Raw genomic sequence first — 18,186 nt, forward strand, 5'->3', positions numbered from 1 at the left:
AGACTGCAGATTTACCAATTCAATGAAGGTCTTCTTTTCTCAATTTTTCCCTTAGTAGGTGTGGTAGCTTCATGGGTGTAGGAGAAGGGTCTGTTCTTTGAGAGAATTGGGGGTGATGGCTCCTAAGAGTTTTCTGGTTTCTTAAGAAGATGAGAGTGCCGTTTTTGTAGTCAAGAGGCCTCAATATGGAAAAATCTGATCTCTCTTTAGTGTGTTAGGTCTCCTTTTATGTGAAGGATTAGGGTAAAGGGTAATGGGTATTTGGGTATGGTATTGGGTTGGGCAAGAAAGAGGGAAATTGGGCCCTTTTTTTAGAAATTGGCTCAAGCCAAGTATTTTAAAAGAAACAAAACATACATATATTCTTCCTAATTTTCCTTTCTCCTTTTTTCTTTTCTTTAATTAATTAATTTAGAAATTAAAATTCTTTATTTATTTTTAACATTAAAACAACTAATTAACTTAAAACTAAAGAAAAATGCTAATTTAAAAGACTAAAAGTTAAATATGTAAAAATGACAATTTTTAGGACTTTTTCTATGATTTAAAAATATTAAAAATGCATGAACTGCAAATAAATAAAGAAAAATTCCTAAAATCAATCAAAAATTATTTTTGGTCTATTTTTAGGAGTTATTTTCATGTATGGCAAAAATCACGTGCTCACAGTTACCATGGGTAGCATCTGGCTAAAAATAAAGTTTTCGGAGAATATACGTGCATAATTATTCAAAACATAGTAATATGCAATTTTTAAATTAATTAGATGAACTATGACACTATCAGAGACATTGCGACCTTCTTGCCATAGAATTTTAAGGGTCTTCCTCAAAATTTTGCCCCAGTTATTCAGACAATTTTTCTGTCTGATCCGCTTACGGTGCCGTTGGCTGAACTTGCTCCGGAATTTTGAGGTTTCTCCTCAAAATTCTGCCCCAGTTACTTAACCGATTCTCTACTGTCTTGCATATGATGACGTCGGCTGGACTTTCCTCCGGAATTTTGAGGGTCTTCCTCAAAATTCTGCCCCAGTTTCTGGTTGTGGGGAAAATAAAAGTTTTATTGAGATGTGACCGAACCCACAGGGCTACCTACGTATCCCCTCTTAAATGGGAATCGGGTCAAGCGTAGTTCAGTTACATCAAATGAAGAAACGTAAATAATTTAAATATTCTCTTGACTGCATTCGAATTGATAGGTTTTGGCCAAACTTGTCCGTCCATTTCTGCAAGTATAAGTGCTCCTCCTTTTAGTATCTCGTGAACCATGTAGGGCCCTTAAAATTTTTCCTTTGGCTTCATCTTGATGCGGAAATATTCGTTTCAACACCATGCCCCGGTGTAAACTGTCTAGGTTTGAGTCGTTTGTTGAAAGCTCTGAACATTTTATCCTGATAAAGTTGACCATGACATATTGCATTCATTCTTTTCCCTTTAATAAGAGCCAATTGTTCATAGCGACTCCTTATCTATTCTGCATCACTGAGTTATGCTTCCTGTATAATTATTAAAGAAGGGATTTCGACTTCGGCGGGAATGATGGCTTCAGTACCGTAAACCAATATGTAGGGAATTGCTCCGGTTGATGTGCGAACTGTGGTACAATATCCCAATAAGGCAAATGGTAATTTTTCATGCCATTGCTTATGGTTGTCTACCTTTTTCCTCAACATTTTCTTGATATTCTTGTTGGCGGCCTCCACGGCTCCGTTCATCCAAGGTCTGTATGCTGTGGAATTCTTATGCTTAATCTTAAAGTTTTACTCATAGCTTTCATTAAATCGCTGGTAAGGTTGGCGACATTATCGGTAATGATGGATTTTGGTACCCCGAATCGGCAAACAATACGATCCCTGACAAAATCTGCGTCGACTTTCTTGGTTACAGCCTTGTAAAATGCAGCCTCAACCCATTTTGTGAAGTAGTTTATGGCCACTAAAATGAATATGTGCCCGTTTGAAGTAGCAGGCTCGATCGGACCGATGACATCCATTCCCCAAGCGGCAAAAAGCCAAGGTGCACTTGTTGCATTGAGTTCATTTGGTGGTACCCTTATCATATCTGCATGTACCTGACATTGGTGACACTTTTGGACATACCTGATGTAGTCTGTTTCCACAGTCATCCAAAGGTATCCTACTCTTAGTATCTTCTTGGCTAAACGAAACCATTCATGTGTGGTCCGCAGGTTCCAGCGTGTATCTCCTCGAGCAGTTTGGAAGCTTCTTTGGTATCAACACACCATAATAACCCTAGGTCTAGAGTCCTTCTATACAGAATTCCTCCGCTTTGGAAGAAATGGTTGGAAAATCTCCGGAGCGTGCATTTATGAGTATGATTTGCATGCTTTGGATATTCTCCTTTTGCCAAATACTCCTTGATATCGTGAAACTATGGCTTTCCATCTGTTTCTTCTTCAACATGAGCACAATAAGCTAGATGACTATGGATCCTTACTGGAATGGGATCGATGAAATTCTTATCCGGATATTGTATCATGGAAGACAAATTAGTCAGTGCATCTGCAAACTCATTCTGGATTCTTGGAACATGTTTGAATTCTATCTTCATGAACCTCTTCATCAACTCTTGCACGTGATACAGATATGACAATATTTTGGTATTCTTGGTAGCCCACTCTCCTAGAACCTGATGTACCAAAAGGTCTAAATCACCAATTACCAGCAACTCCTGAATAGTCATGTCGATTTCCATATTGAGCCCCATGATGCAAGCCTTATATTCTGCCATATTGTTGGTGCATGGAAACCTAAGCTTCACGGATACTGGATAATGTTGACCTGTCTTTGACACCAAAACAACTCCAATACCTACTCCTTTGAAATTTGCAGCCCCATCAAAGAAAATTCTCCAACCGTCGTAGGTTTCGGTGATATCTTCTCCTACAAACGACACTTCTTCATCGGGAAAATACATTTTCAGTGGTTCGTATCCTTCTCCTATAGGATTTTCCGCAAGATGATCTGCTAATGCATGTCCCTTGACCGCCTTCTAAGTCACATAGACAATGTCAAATTTACTCAATAGTATCTGCCATTTTGCTAGTTTCCCTGTAGGCATGGGTTTCTGAAAGATATATTTTAGAGGATCCATCCTTAATATGAGATATGTAGTGTAGGCACAAAAGTAGTGACTCAATTTTTGAGTTATCCACGTTATGGCACAACAAGTGCATTCCAGCAAAGAATACCATGCCTCATAGGGTGTGAACTTCTTACTCAGATAGTATATGGCATGTTCCTTTCTTCTCGTCTCGTCGTGTTGTCCCAAGACACAACTAAAAGCTCTGTCTATCACGGACACATAGAGTAGTAGAGGTCTACCAGGTTCCGGCGGGACCAAGACAGGTGGTGTGGATAGGTATTCCTTGATTCTGTCAAAGGCTTTCTGACATTCTTCAGTCCATTCTGTTGCAGAATCTTTCTTCAACATTTTTAAAATTGGCTCACAGGTCACGGTCGATTGTGCTATGAATCGACTGATGTAATTGAGACGCCCCAAGAAGCTCATCACATCTTTCTTGCTCTTCGGAGGTGGAAAATCTTGGATAGCTTTGACCTTTGAAGGGTCCAACTCAATCCCTCGGAGATTGACGATGAAACCTAGCAATTTTTTAGCAGGGACTCCGAAGGCACATTTTGTAGGGTTCAGTTTCAGATTGTACCTTCGAAGCCGATTAAAGAATTTCCTTAAATCTGCTATATGATTTGCGCTTCTTATGAATTTGATGATGATGTCACCCACGTACACCTCCATTTCTTTATGAATCATGTTATGAAAAAATAGCCGTCATGGCTCTTATGTAAGTGGCTCCGGCATTCTTTAGGCCAAACGACATCATTTTATAACAATACATCCCTCATGGAGTGATAAAGGCTATTTTCTCGGCATCTTCCTCATCCATCCAGATATGATGGTATCCTACGAAGTAATACACAAAGGATTGGAGTTCATGCTTGGCATAGTTGTCAATCAGTATGTGTATATTGGGTAACGAAAAATCATCTTTGGGACTTGCTTTGTTTAAATCTTGATAGTCGACACGTACTCTGACCTTCCCATCCTTCTTCGGAACTAGCACGATGTTGGCCAACCAAATAGGGTATTCAACCACTCTGAGAACCTTAGCTTTGATCTGCTTGGTAACTTCCTCTTTGATTTTCAAACTCATATCAGGTTTAAACTTTCTGAGTATCTATTTTACAAGCGGACACATCGAATTGGTAGGTAGTTTATGAGCTACGATAGATGTGCTCAACCCGGTTATATCATCATAAGACCATGCAAATATAACTTCGTATTCTTTTAGGAAACGGGTGTACTCTTCTTTCTCTAACTGTGACAGGTGAATACTTATGTGGGTTTCTTTGACTGTTTCAGAATCTCCCAAGTTGACTATCTCGGTTTCATCAAAATTTGATGTAGGCTTATTCTCAAAATTTTCCACCTCTCTGACAATTTCCTCTAGGATTATATCTTCTTCTTTTTCTATTTCCTCTGAATCACTATCCTTATGTTGCTTTATCTCATTACATATTACAGTCGTGTTCATCAGGAAAAGTAACAATAATGTTGTAGAGAGAAAATGTAAAGGGTAATAATAAATACTAAAATAGCAATGCATTAGTTAGGTCTTGAAAACATTAAAACAAGTACGGCTCGATGACTCGAGCAATTATTTCAAAATAAAATGCGTCTTAAAACAAAATACTGAAAATGTCTTAAATGCTTAAAATAGATCATTAATTGCTAGGCTACCCAGGAACTCGACGGGCCCAGAATGGTGTAGCAGTCCAATTCTTGAGAATGGCTCATTTCTCTACGGTACCGATTGGTAAGCTCTTCCTCCTCTTCCCCCTCCTCCTTAACTATTGCATTGCAGTCCATGTCTTCATCATCCAGAAACAGATTTTGTAGGCCAGCTAAAACCTCATCTTCTTCAGATCCCCATATCACGTCAGTCTATTGAAATGTCTGGTGCAGATGTGGTATTGGCTGTTCAAGTGGGTAATAAGGACCACGCCATGGTGGCAACCAATCATCTTACTCCTGCCAGGTATACTGATATCCAAGTCCAAAGGTGGTACCTTGCATTTTGGTTGTATTAGCTTAGTGATACCCTGGAGATTCTTGTCGAGACCTTTATCGGGTTCATACCCTGTCCATAACAATATGCTTTCAATCGTATTACTCCACTACCTATCTTTCTCTATTGCATTGACACGCTCGATATGATGGTATGCTTCTACACCCAACTTCCTTCTATTTTCGACAACCAGAGCAGTTTGATTGGTGTCAATAGGATTACTTCTGTCTCCATGAATGATCACTTCCTGATGATTCCATTTGAACTTCACGGCCTGGTGTAGCATAGAAGTTACAGCTCCAGCAGCATGTATCCAAGGTCATCCCAACAACTGATTGTATGTGGCAGATATGTCCAATACTTAAAACTCAACATCAAACCAAGTTGGACCCATCTGCAGACACAGATTTATTTCCCCTATCGTGGCCCTTTGGGACCCGTCGAATATTTTCACATTCATAATTCCTGCTCATATCTCATGCAAGCCTTTACCCAATCTCTTCAAAGTAGTCAACGGACAAATGTTGAGGCTCGAAACCCCATCTATTATCACTCTGGCAATGAATTTTTCCTCAAACTATATTGTGATGTGCAACGCCCTGTTATGACTCAGTCCTTCAGGTGGCAATTCATCTTCGTTAAAAGTGATCTTGTGGCTCTCCAATACTTGCCCTACCATGTTGGCCATCTCTCCACTAGTGATATTGTTGGGTACATAAGCCTCGTTTAATACTTTCATTAATGCATTCCTATACGTCTTAGAATTTTGTAGTAGTGATAGAATGGATATCTGAGCAGGGATTTTGTTCAAATGATCAACCATAGAGTATTTTCTTGCTTGCACCTTTCTCCAAAGATCATCCGGGCCTGTTTTAATGATAGGCTGCTTGGGAGTAGCTTTTTTACTTGTTCCTCCCAAATGCTCAGGTGTGTAAACCCTACCAGTCATGGTCATGCCTTGTGCGGCACCTGTTTCTTCCATTTTCCCTTTTCCCTTTCTTTTCGCCTCTAAAGCATAGTCCCATGGTATTGCATTGGAATTAAAATATTGTGTGGGTGCTACCATCACAGTGAAGGGTGTGGTCACTTCCACCTCAAATGGAGCTGGTGCGGTTGAGTGCGTTATTGTTTTAACCTTAAACGGAGTTGGTGTGGCTATTTCAACCTCAATTGGTGACTGAATTTGCACTATAATGGGTGTGAGAGTGACTGGAGGTACTTTGGTTTCATCCCCTTCACGAATGAGTGCAATTTATCCTTCCGATCCCATTCTTCATCTATTTCGATCACATTTACCCCCTCGCCCCTGTGATTCGGGAGGGGGTTGTTGCAGACATTTGGTGCAACCTCTTTTTCTTGTATGACTTTGGTGTCAATCAACGTCTAGATCTTATCCTTCAAAGTGCGACATTCATCAATAGTGTGTCCCTTCATGCCCGAGTGATCATGTCTTGTTGGATTAACCCACTAGGAAGTGTTTTCCATAGAAACAGCGGGAATGAGGGCGACATAACTGGCAACCTTTAGCCTTTCATAAAGCTGATCAATGGGTTCAGCAATAAGAGTGTATTATCTGGGTGGTCTACGATCAAAATTTGGTATGGGTTTCTGGTAGTTTTAGCGGGCTGGTGGTGGTGAGTGGTAATATGCAGGTTGTGTGTTATAAGTATGGTAGGTGGCGGTGGCTTGGTTGTTTTTGGGAGGTGAAGGCTGATATGTGGGTGGTTGGGTTTGGTACGTGAGAGGAGAGTTTGGTCCTTGGGCTACCATCACGGGTCCTACTTCCTTCTTCTTGGATATGCCTCCTGACTACAAGGCCTTGTTTGTAGCTTGGAGTGCTTCAAAGTTCGTCACCATTCCGCTTTTAATTCCCTCTTCTATTCTTTCTCCTAATTTGATAATGTCAGAAAATTTATGATTTTCAATAACCATCAACCTCTCATAGTATTGTGGATCCTAGGCCCAAACAAAGAATTTATTCATTTGCTCTTCCTCTAATGCCGGCCTTACTTTTGCAGCTTCCGATCTCCACCGAGTAGCATACTCGCGAAAAGTCTCTATTGGCTTTTTCTTGAGATTCTGGATAAAGAAGACATCTGGTGCATTCTTTGTGTTGAATCTGAACCGATCCATAAAAGTTGACGCTATACAAACCCAGTTAACCCACTTCTTTGGATTTTGGCTAATATACCAAGACAAGGCGTCTCCAGTGAGGCTCCTCATGAATAACTTCATGCAAATTCTTTCATCCTTACCAACTCCTACGAGCTTGTCGCAGCATGTCCTTAGATGCACCTTTGGGTCACATGTTCCGTCAAACATTTCGAACTTGGGAGGTTTGTAACCCTCCGGCAGTTCTACGTCTGGCTGAATACATAAATCTTCATAGTTCAAATTGATATTTTAAGCGTCAATACCAAACAAGAGGGGGGTGATTTTGTGGTACCCAATTTTCACATAACTGAACTATAGAAGAACCTGGTTCTTCTAGGTGTTCCAACTACTACTGTTTGCGGAATAATAAATAAAGAAAATAAAGAACACAGAGATTTTTACGTGGAAAACACTTGGCTCAAAAGGTGAAAAAATCACGACCTACTACTCAGTAGGATTTTCCCAAACTTCCACTAAAATCACTGAGCCAAAACAGCATTTATAAAAACTCTTTGTAAACGTAAAGATTAACTCTAATCCCGTTGTGGCACACAGCCTCAACCGTTGCGACAACTTCAAGTTAGCTATAACTTGAACACTCTAGGTACCTAATACAATTGCTTCTATGAAAGCTGAAAGGTACAATTTTAAACCACCTACTACAATTGAACTAGAATAAAAGATAGACACAATCGAACTGGTTCTTCTATCCTGTTCAAGTAGCTTCAAGAGTGCACACTCAAATCACACATAAATTTCTTGCAAAATCTCCTTGCTCTTTTGCTCTCAATTTAGTTTAACTTCTGCGTATGTGCATTACCTGTAAAAGAGAACAACACTTACATTTAATAGGTTAGTAATCAGAGTTTGATTGGGACTCAATTGCTGCTCTTCTATCGTGGAAAAGTTCATGATGATCTCAAACTCTACCACTATCTTCATCCTAGATTGTGTTCTCTTCATATAAGGAGACTTTCTCCCCTTTTCCAATATGCAACCTTTTCGATCAGATCAGAAGATATTGTTGCTTGATTAGTAGAACTTATCTTCTTCACGTGCATCTCACATGTATAGGTTGATCGTGACTGTTGCTTCACAAGATGGACCTGGTCCATGACTGAGTTCTTTTGTCAATCTTCAAAACTTCACTTGTTCTTGGGCCAATAAATTCCTCCTTTTTGATGATGACAAACTCTGTGCTTTTTACTGATTTGGAACCTGTAAGAACTCAGCTTAACCATCAATACTAAACTTAGAAAATTCACTTATCATCAAGGACCAAGTTAATTAGGTTATAAATATCACTTATTTCAGAATATGTAAAGCACAATGTCTCTTCCCCCTTTTGGCATCATCAAAAAGTTGCATACAAAGTGTGATTCCCAAATTTTAATAAGTACTTATGGCCACTGGGGAAACTGCAAGTGCAATCATGGTGTAATCATCAATAATCAAGCAAACATATTTAAACTATCAAGGAAAGATTAATCATTGAACAAGAGCAAAACAGTAGTTATCATTGAAAGAGATATGTTGCCACCAACAATCCATAAAAAGAAAGAAAAACATCCAAACCATGAGCAAAAACAAAAGTTAGAAAAATCCCTAATCTAGGTCATTGAGGCACTAAACAAGTTCAGGAAACAAAAGCTAGGAGTCCTAAAGCTTGGAGGAACTAGAGGGTTGGGTTTGGGTTTGGAGAAGATTTAGCATATTGTGAAGAATTCCATCATTCTTCTCCTTTTCTTTGGCAATCTCAGTTCTGAGACCATCCCTCTCAGATTCCACTTCAGTCACACGAGCCTTGAGCCTAGATATTTCAGCATCTTTGGTTGCACATTCCTGAACCAGAGTCCTAACTTTGATGTTGATGGGTGCCTTCTAGGATGAACCAGGTTCATTTGGGATGGCATTGACTGCATAGTCACAAGCAAGAAGAGCATTGATGCCAAAGTGATCCTTGCTCGAGGCCATTTCCCATTTCTTCAGAGGCACATTGAGCCTGTCCAGAACTGTGGTTAGAATAAAGCCATAGGGAGTAACATAAAACTTGGAGCCATTTATGACCCTGTCTAGCAGCTTGATAATGAAGGCAAGCCAGTTGATTTGCTTTCCTCTCTCCAGGCACTCCATAAGAACTAGATCCATGTAATTTGCAATATGCCTTCTCTCCTGTCTGGGCAATAAACACTTGTTGACAAATTCAAACAAGACCTTGTGCTCAGGCCTCATTTCACTTTTCTGCACAGCCCTGGCTTCATTCACATCTTCTGAATCACAAAACCTCCTGGTGATTGCAAGATCAGTGGGGAGAGAGTCCAGGCAGGGCCACCTTTTCCTTGTATAGTCATCAAACCCTTCAGAGGGTATGTCCAGGATCTCTCCCAGTATCTTTGCATCAAACTGCACTTGAACTCCTTTCACCAGGCTACTAACATTGCCATCCTTAACCGCAGTATTTTCCATAAATTCAATTAGCTCATTTCTGGCTAGCTTACCATCCATCTGAAGGACCATGTCCTTCCATCCCTGAGCAGCTAAAGCATCCACCAATCTCATCATTCCTAGTTCCACCAGGTCTTTCAGCAGTCTACCCTTTAAAATCTTTCTTTTGCCAAACATGGCAAGATTATCCTGTTCCTTCTCAGAATCATTTTCTTCTTCTTCTCCACTCCAGTCATCATCTTCAGAAATTTTTGATTATTTGTTTTTCACTACAGATCTTGTCCTCTTGGCTAGTGTAGGTTCAACAACCTCAGACATAAAGGAAGACTTCTTGGAGGAAGTCTTGGGCTTTTTGGGCTTGGGGGTAGGAACCTCCACTGATGTACCCCTTTCTTGATGGACCAGTTCCATCTCCTCTTCCTCAACAGCCTCTGAGGATTCTGCAATCTTTCCCTTTCCTTTATCCATTTTCTTTTTCTTACTTTTATCCAAAGCCCTTTGTAGATCAGCTTCACTCTGTTTCACCCTGCTTCTTGTGGCTCAACCTTTGGCAATAAAGAGGCAGTAGGTATTGGGGATAGAGCCTTTCTTTTCTTGGAAGGCTTAGGAACATTTGGGGCCTTTGTTGTGGGAGTTCTACGTTTCTTTGGGTCATAACTTGCCCCAACCTTTTTCAGTAGGTCTGTTAGGGTCTCTTTAGTAGATGAAACAGGTTCATCTCTTTGTGTGCTCAGATGAACCAACCCCTCAGCAGCTTCCCCAGAACCACTTCCCCCTGACTTCATGCCACTCTCTTCTACCCTTTCTTGTGCAACCCCACAGATAACAGGCACTTCTCCTTTCCCATTTCCCCTTTCTTCACCACATACACCCTCTCTCTTTTTTTCTTTTTCAGAATTCTTTTTACCTCCACTCCTTCGTGACCCTGGTAATTCTATATCCTTAACATACCCAACCAGAACAAACCTAGTTTCTAGATTTTCAGACACAGAAGAAATTACCTTAGATGGAGATTCTTGAGTCTTTTCAGAGTCAGATGACCCAGGTTCTTCCCCCTCAGTAACGGATTGATATGATTCAGAATCAGAGCTGGAGTCGGAGTTTTGGGCATGGCTTACCTTCAACTTCTCGTTTAATTTCTTCCTCAGAGCCCCAGATACTACAGTCTTTCGAGCAAGCATTTTCACCCTTCGCAGTCTAGGTTTTGGAGATGTACTAGGTGGAGGAGGTGTGGATGAATTTGAGGGAGTTGGTGGTGGAGGAGTTTCAGGATTGTCTTGTGGGTTAGTCATGATCGTTGGTTTCTTGAGAGAATTTGGGAATTAGAGTTTTGGAGAAGAGGTCAAGTGAAAGTGAAGAAGAATTTTTGACGGTTTGGAATTATGAAAATGGCAGAAGAAATGATGTGTATTTAAAGAGAAATATACATTTAATAGGTAACGGCAGCTTTTAGCATTGGTCAATTAGAGGTCTAATCAACCTGAAATTCTAGATTTTGAATGATCGATTTATCTTCCCTAGATTTTAGGCAAATTTTTTGGTTTAGAGTTCTAGGCAGATGGAACTGGTTCAAAGCTAACGGATAGAATTTTCTAGGAATTGAACAATTATAGGACTTCTGCTCATGATTTAAATATTAATCTTTCTAATTGTGCAGAGTATAGAAAACATACCTTAGCTTTCATATCAACCCATACTGATGAACCAGGTTCTTTATTTAGACGTCTCTTGAACATGCCTCAAATGCCATAATAGAGAAAATTTTGTAAGAGATCAGTGAGTTATATAAACACATGTCACAGGAGTATACTAATTAAAGTATGAAGCTAATTAAGAATTAATCTGGATATTTACACAAGTTCAGAATTCCTAGTCAAAAATCTTTTTTTTTCATTTTTAAATTTTTTTTCATATTTTTTTCGTTGTGCATTCTGAGATGGACTTATTAGGTAATCTTAATCATCCTTAATTCCAACCTGCTCCTCTCAAAGTTTTCTCTACTCAGTGCTTTAGTGAAGATGTTAGCAATTTGTTTATCAGTAGCACAAAATTCTATGGAGATCAATCCTTTCTTCTAGTTATCTCTTAAGAAGTGGTGTCTAACATCTATGTGCTTAGTCCACTTATGATGAACAGGGTTCTTTGTCATGCTTATAGCACTAGTGTTATCACAGAATATAGGAATGCAACCAACTTCAATGCCAAAATCTACCAGCTGTTGTTTGATCCATAGCAATTAAGCACAACAAGAGGCAGCAACAACATATTCAGCCTCAGCAGTGGATAAGGCCACTGAATTTTGCTTTTTAGTGGCCCATGATATAAGACATGAACCAAGAAAGTGAGCCATACCTGAGGTGCTTTTCCTATCCACAAGGAAACCTGCATAATCAGCATCAGCATATCCTACTAGATTGAAATTACTACCTTTAGGATACCAAAGACACAGATCAGTGGTACCTTTCAAATATCTTAGTATCCTCTTGACAGCAGTCAAGTGAGACTCTTTTGGATTAGCCTAAAAGTGAGCACAAAGCCCTACACTGAAAACTATGTCAGGTCTGTTGGTAGTAAGATACAAGAGTGAACCAATCATACCCCTATACAACTTCTGATCAACTAATGAACCAGGTTCATCTATGTCCAATTTAGTGGCAGTTGCAATGGGGGTGTTTATTTCCTTTGATTCGTCCATTTTAAACTTTTTGATCAGCTCTTTTGCATACTTCTGCTGATGGATCATGGTTCCATTTTGGCTTTGTTTGATCTATAAGCGTAAGAAAAAGTTAAGCTCACACATCATACTCATTTCAAACTCACTCTCCATTAATTTGGCAAAATTCTTACTTAGTTTATCAGTGGTGGCCCCAAAGATTATGTCATCAACATATATTTGTACCATAAGGAGATCTTTACCTTTTTCCCTTAAGAATAGGGTACTATCAATTTTACCTCTTTTTTAGCCATGTTCAAGCAGGAATTTGGACAGTCGTTCATACCATGCTCTAGGAGCCTGCTTGAGCCTATAGAGAGCCTTGTCTAATTTGTACACATGCTCAGGACATTCCTTGCTCTCAAACCCTGGAGGTTGTTTAACAAACACTTCTTCTTTCAGGTAGCCATTCAGGAAGGCACTTTTGACATCCATCTGATGGAGAGTGAATTCCATGTGTGCTGCAAAGGCTATGAGGAGTCTTATTTTCTCTAGTCTTGCAACTGGAGCAAAAGTCTCATCATAATCTATACCCTCCTCTTGGCTATAACCTTGGACCACCAGTCTTGCCTTGTTTCTTGTAACTGTTCCATCTTCATCAAGTTTGTTTCTGAAGACCCATTTTGTGCCAATAACTAACCGATACTTGGGTCTTGGAACTATATGCCAAACTTGACTTCTCTCAAATTGATTGAGTTTATCTTGAATTGCATTCACCCAATCTGTATCCTGCAAAGCCTCAACAACATTTTTAGGTTCAATAAGAGATAAGAAGGCATCAAAAGCACAAAGATTCTTTAATTATGATCTAGTTTTGACTCTAGATGTTGGATCAATGATTATGTTCTCAATAGGATGAGAACTTTGATACTTGTGAGGTTTCACAACCAACTGATTTCTGCTAGATGTTTCTCCCATGTTCTGTTGCTGAGGAACAGGGTCATGAACAGGTTATTTTAGGGGATTAGTTTCAATTCCTCTTTGATCAGTTCCCCCGGTCAGGTTGCCCTGGATGGAAGAACGTGTCCTATCACATGTTCCTTCTTTTGGTGCCACTTTAACTTGTGTTGAGACTTCAGTCAAATCCTTTACCAGTCCAATGGCTTCATCTTCATGTTCCTGTCTCTTAGAGAGAATGTTAGTTTCATCAAACACTACATGCACACTTTCTTCTACACACAAAGTTCTTTTATTGAACACTTTATATGCTTTGCTGTGAAGAATATCCCAAGAATACTCCCTCATCACTTCTGGGATCAAGCTTACCTAGGGAGTCCTTTTCATTATTGTGCACAAATCATTTGCATCCAAATGCCCTAATATGGGATATATTTGGTTTTCTCCCTTTAAGTAACTCATATGGAGTCTTCTCTACAAGAGGTCTAGTCATGCATCTATTGATAATATAACATGCAGTGTTTACAGCCTCTACCCAGAAGCTGTGGGGCAGTTTATTAGAAAGAAGCATAGTCCTAGCCATGTCCTCAAGAGTCATGTTCTTTCTTTCAACTACTACATTTTGTTGAGGAGTCCTAGGGACAGAGAAGTTATGATCTATACCATGCTCAACACAAAATTCAGCAAACTTAGCATTTTCAAATTCAGTTCCACGATCAGACCTAATGGATGCAAGTTGATTACCTAATTATTTTTGAGTTTTTCTAACAAAAGCAGTAAACATGCCAAATGCTTCATCTTTAGATATTAAAAATAGTACCCAGGTAAATCTAGAATAATCATCAACAAGTACCATCACATATTTCTTTCCACCTCTGCTCAAGGTTTTCATTGGACCACAGAGATCCATATGGACCAGTTCCAACGTCTTGGTTGTGCTTACCATTTTTTTGCTTTTGAAGGATGATCTTATTTGCTTCCCCCTTGCACAGGCCTCACAATCTTTGTCTTCCTTGAACTTGATGTTAGGTAGCCCCATCACCAAGTCCTTAGAGACTAATTTGTTGAGCTGATTTAGACTAGTATGACCAAGTCTTTTGTGCCATAGGAGGGGATCATTACCAACACACTTAGGCAGGTGAGTTCATTTTCTGAAAGAGTAGACAAATCTACAATGTAAATATTGTTAACTCTTTTTCCCTGCAAAACAATCTTGTCAGTGGTAAGGTTAATCACAAAACATTTGGTAGAGGTGAATGCTACAAGGTTACCTCTGTCACATAGTTGTGACACACTGATCAGGCTGTATTTCAAGCCATCTATCAAGTAGACATTCTCAATGGAGTGTGAGTCTGTCTTACCTACCTTTCCAACCCCAATAATCTCACATTTCTTCCCATTCCAAAGGAGACATTACCTCCCTTTAAGTCCTCAAGTGAAAGGAACTGGTTCTTACTTCTAGTCATATGTTTTGAGCAGCCACTATCCATGTACCATATTTGGCTACTTCCCTTCACTTGGACCTGCAAAAAAAAATCAAGGGTTAGTCTTAGGAACCCAAAATAGTTTGGGTCCCTTTCTATAGGCAAAGGGGTAAATCAAATTCCTTTTAGCCCACCCAGGCAAATTATTTTTCTCTTGAACAAAAGCTTTGTTCTTTTTGACTGGCCTTTTCTTTTACATTACATTCATTTTTATAATGGCCAGTCTTGCCACAGTGTGTGCATATTTTGTTCTCAGGAAGAGTAAGGTACTTGCTTTTAGGATCTCACTTAGGTGCTTAAGTCCCATAGCCAAGTCCTCTGTTATTGCTACTGTGATGTTCTTGTAGCCAGGAAAGTGCATCAGAAGCCTTGTTCCATTTGCAAGTTCTATCTAGTTCATGTTTTACCTTCCCTAGGCCTTCTTTTAAGACGTTTATCTGCTCAATCTTCATGTACAACTCATCTTTCATTTTTTCTAAGTTTTCTTCTAGGGTGAGATGTGTGTGATCAGCTTTCTTCTTACCTGTTCCTAGTTTTAGTTTTAAGTTCTCATACCTAAGTTCTAAGACACTGGTGTCAAGTTCAAGAACCTGGTTATTCAACTCAGCATTTTTACTATCACTCTCATTAGCCCTAGATTCTAGATTTTTGCACTTGGCTTTTAAGATCACACATTCCCTAGACAGATCTTCCTTCTCATTGTTAATTATCTCAGACTCATCAATGAAGTCTAGAAATAGTTCAGACAATCTTTCTTTAGACAGGAATTTAATCTTGTCTTTGAGATGAAGGACACTTACATCTTGTTCATCATCTGATTCTCCAATGGCCATAAGTGCTTGTTCATCTCTAGCTTCATTTTCTGAGTCCTTATCTGATGTTTCTCCCCAAGTAGCAACCATAGCCTTTGTTGATCCTTTGTTTCTTTTGGGTTGAACCTGTTCCTTATTCTTGTTCCTTCATTCAGCCCTTTCCTTCTTCCACCCAATTTTCCATTGAGGACAGTTCTAGATCATGTGTTCAGTCTTACTATATTTGTAGCAACCCTCATTGGTCTGTTTCTCAGGAACCCTTGGTTTGTTGAAGGTTGTACCTCTTGAAGAACCCTTTTCCTCTCATCAGGTACTTTTTGAAATCTCTTGTGATCATGGCCATTTCATCATCCTCCAGATCTGCACCTTCAGCTATTCTGAGAGCCAGACTTTTTTCCTTCTTGGGTGCATCCATTTTCATGGTTTGCCTTCTCAGTTCATAGGCAGTAAGGTTTCCAATCAGTTCGTCCAGCTTGAGGGTAGCAATATTCTTTGATTCCTGAATAGCAGTGATTTTGCTTTCCCAAGTCACTGATAAGGCTCTTGTCAAGATTTTCTCAACCTTGTCTTCTTTAAGGATAATTCTCCCAAGAGATTTAAGTTCATTTGTTAGTGTTGTGAACCTTATGTACATCTCCTGGATAGATTCTCCTTCCTTCATACTGAAATTCTTGTATTGAAAATATAGCAGTGTTCCTCTTGATCTCTTTACTTGAGGAGTTCCTTCATGAGCCACTTGTAAAGTGTCCTATATTTCCTTTGCAGTGGTACAACTTTGAATCCTGTTGTACTCGTCTGGACCCAGTCCATACACAAGCCATTTCTTGGCCTTAGCATTCTTTTCCCATTTCTTCAAGTCTTCAGCAGTGCAGTCAGCTCTTGTCTTTGGCACATCCACTCCTTCAGCATTCTTCTTTGTAGTTGCCAGAGGACCATCAGTGACCATGTCCCAGAGTTCATAGTCTTCTTGTATGATGTTATCTCTCATCTTGTTCTTCCACCAATAATAATACTGACCATTAAAGAGTGGAGGCCTAGTAGTGGATTGACCTTCCTAGTTTCTAGGTGGTGCACTCATTTTGATCTTTTCCTAAGGTGTTAGACTCTTCAAGGATAACCCGCTTTGATGCCAATTGATGTTTTAAGCGTCAACGCCACACAAGAGGGGGGTAATTTGTATGGTACCCAATTTTCGCTTAACTGAACTATAGAAGAACCTGGTTCTTCTAGGTGTTCCAACTACTACTGTTTGTGGAATAATAAATACAGAAAATAAAGAACACAGAGATTTTTATGTGGAAAACACCTAGCTCAAAAGGTGAAAAAGCCATGACCTACTACTCAGTAGGATTTTCCCAAACTTCCACTAAAATCACTGAGCCAAAACAGCATTTACAAAAACTCTTTGTAAACGTAAAGATTAACTCTAATCCCGTTGTGGCACACAGCCTCAACTGTTGCGACAACTTCAAGTTAGCTATAACTTGAACACTCTAGGTACCTAATACAATTACTTCTATGAAAGTTGAAAGGTACAATTTTAAACCACCTACTACAATTGAACTAGAATAAAATATAGACATAATTGAACTGATTCTTCTATCTTGTTCAAGTAGCTTCAGGAGTGCACACTCAAATCACACATAAATTGCTTGCAAATTCGCGTTGCTCTTTTGCTCTCAATTTAGTTTAACTTCTGTGTATGTGTATTACCTGTAAAAGAGAACAACACTTACATTTAATAGGTTAGTAATCAGAGTTTGATTGGGACTCAATTGCTGCTCTTTTATCGTGGAAGAGTTCATGATGATCTCAAACTCTAATACTATCTTCATCCTAGATTGTGTTCTCTTCATATAAGGAGACTTTCTCCCCTTATCCAATATGCAACATTTTCTATCAGATCAGGAGATATTGCTGCTTGATCAGTATGACTTATCTCCTTCACGTGCATCTCACATGTATAGGTTGATCATGATTGTTGCTTCATAAGATAGACCTGGTCCATGACTGAGTTCTTTTGTCAATCTTCAAAACTTCACCTGTTCTTGGGCCAACACAAACCTTCGATGCCTTTACCGCCCTAGACTTGACTAGTAAGCTTCTTGAGCTCCTCTACCATATTCTTGATGAGCAGGTCCTTCTCGGTAGACTCCGGCATGTATAAGGTTTGTTGAGGAGTGTGGGTAAGGTTTCCATATATATGGGGTTGCTTTGATCTCTAAGAATTTGGGTATAGTGGTGGTCATTGGTTGAATTTTGAGGATCGAGGATAGGTTGTGGTGCGTTCTGAGGAGTGTGATAGGTAGTGGTTTGTGGATACTGGGTTGGCTGATGATGATGTAGTGGAGGAGTCGATACTGGTGGGGGATTGGGATTTTAAGGCGGTGTGGCATATTGGTGAGGTGCGGGAGGATTTTATGGATGCTGGTTTGGTGTATTTTGGGGAGATGCTAGATTTTTGGTGTTTTGTTAGTTGATGTCGGGGACGTTCAGGGTAAGGGAGAGATTTGCCAAGTTCCGGACCTGCTCAAGTTCCCCTTGTAACTCCAATATCTTTTGTTCCAACCGCAAA

This window comes from Nicotiana sylvestris, chromosome 7 (genome assembly GCF_000393655.2).
Source record: "Nicotiana sylvestris chromosome 7, ASM39365v2, whole genome shotgun sequence".
Lineage (NCBI taxonomy): Eukaryota > Viridiplantae > Streptophyta > Magnoliopsida > Solanales > Solanaceae > Nicotiana > Nicotiana sylvestris.